This window comes from Schistocerca piceifrons, chromosome 5, assembly GCF_021461385.2.
Source record: "Schistocerca piceifrons isolate TAMUIC-IGC-003096 chromosome 5, iqSchPice1.1, whole genome shotgun sequence".
In the NCBI taxonomy this organism is placed as follows: Eukaryota; Metazoa; Arthropoda; class Insecta; order Orthoptera; family Acrididae; genus Schistocerca; species Schistocerca piceifrons.
This window is the reverse complement of record NC_060142.1, coordinates 150,260,143-150,261,762: the sequence shown is the minus strand read 5'-3', so window position 1 is coordinate 150,261,762 and position 1,620 is coordinate 150,260,143. Positions and strand designations below refer to the sequence as shown.

Genomic DNA, 1,620 nt, shown 5'->3' with positions numbered 1-1,620 from the left:
CACTTAAAAAATATTTTATTCATAAAAGTTAACGACAATTAAAAAAATTGTTTTTATTCAAATTTTGTGTGTTGAGCATAAAGTATGCCCCCCCCCTCCTCTCCTTGGTAGTACACGTCATGGAAAATGCGTTGGTATTAGCACTCCGTCTTCAGGCCACGAGTGGCCTACCGGGATTATCCGACCGCCGTGTCATCCTCAGTGGAGGATGCGGATAGGAGGGGCGTGGGGTCAGCACACCGCCCTCCCGGTCGTTATGAAGGTATTCTTGACCGAAGCCGCTACTATTCCGTCGAGTAGCTCCTCAGTTGGCCTCACGAGGCTGAGTGCACCCCGAAAAATGGCAACAGCGCATGGCGGCCTGGATGGTCCCCCATCCAAGTGCCGACCACGCCCGACAGCGCTTGACTTCGGTGATCTCACGGGAACCGGTGTATCCACTGCGGCGAGGCCGTTGCCAAATGCGTTGGTATTACAAGGATTAATGTTGCAAGTGGACAAGATGGATGATAAAATGTGAGTTTACTCCTTTAGAATGTCCCTAGGGATCCGCCGAGCTTAACTCCTTATCAACATTGTTCCATGTTCTAACGCTATGAGAATCTGCGCTGAGATTTCATGTTCAACGCAGGACATTGGCGCAGAATCTGGTGTGGATTGTCTTTGCGCCAGCACCTTTCGTATTCTTTCTGGCCAAATACGTACAGGATTCAAAGCCGCTAATTCACAGTCGAACGCCACAACACTGACATGCGTTAGTGATCTCTGGCCACGGAAAACGCGATCACTGATTAAAGAAAAGCGTATTGTCGGTGTCCTCTAAGAGCAGAAGCGTAAGTGTCCCGGAATGCCTGTATCTATTAATGAAACGTTGGTGCAGGGGGTTGAAATGCTTGAACTGCTACCTTTAAAAACAGCTGTGGGGGGAAAAAATTATTTGAAGCTAAAAGTCGTATTCGTTTATTTCGTCAGTCCAAGTGCGTTAATGTTGCATCAATACCTAGGTTGATTGTACAGGACTGTCAAACAATTGCATATGTGTGACTCGATCCAATTACAAAAGTAGAGCATGCAAACACGACATTCTGCCCAAGAGATAACAGAGGAGCGTAGTTTGCTGTGTCTGATATTGCACGATAAGCTGCGAGGGATATATTTTCGGCCTTCCACTTCACACATCACCCCACTCCTCCTATCCCACTTCCCCCTTGCCCGCACCACCACCACCACTATGCTATTCATCCTTTGTTTCCACTAAGCGCGTTATCTCGGAGGATGACCCACATACGATATCGGCCAGTAGCAGAAGGCCACTTTGCATCCAACCAGTAAACTGTGGAACCTCGTAAAAGCATTGTTCCTGCTACACACTAAAAGTTACTTTGTTTAAGTTTATTTTGGTTTTATGATGATACGGCGTAGGAGATAAGAGCTCAACAAAACATTGTGTTGTTTTGGGAAACTTTGGTTGTTGTTAAAAGTGCTAAAGTAACTTATCAACTCATAATTATTTCGTTATCTTCGTTCAAATTACTATAAACACGAGCACGAGGAAAAATCTGGCGTGATACTCCCTTGGGTGATGAACAGAGTTGCTAGCAAGAAAAAAAAGTCATAATC

At 45.6% G+C, this 1,620-nt stretch overlaps 1 pseudogene; it reads right to left on the bottom strand.

The window, feature by feature from the left end:
* Window positions 1-341: 341 nt before the first annotated feature.
* On the bottom strand, window positions 342-459 carry LOC124799864 (annotated as a pseudogene).
* Between the last annotated feature and the right edge of the window lie 1,161 nt (window positions 460-1,620).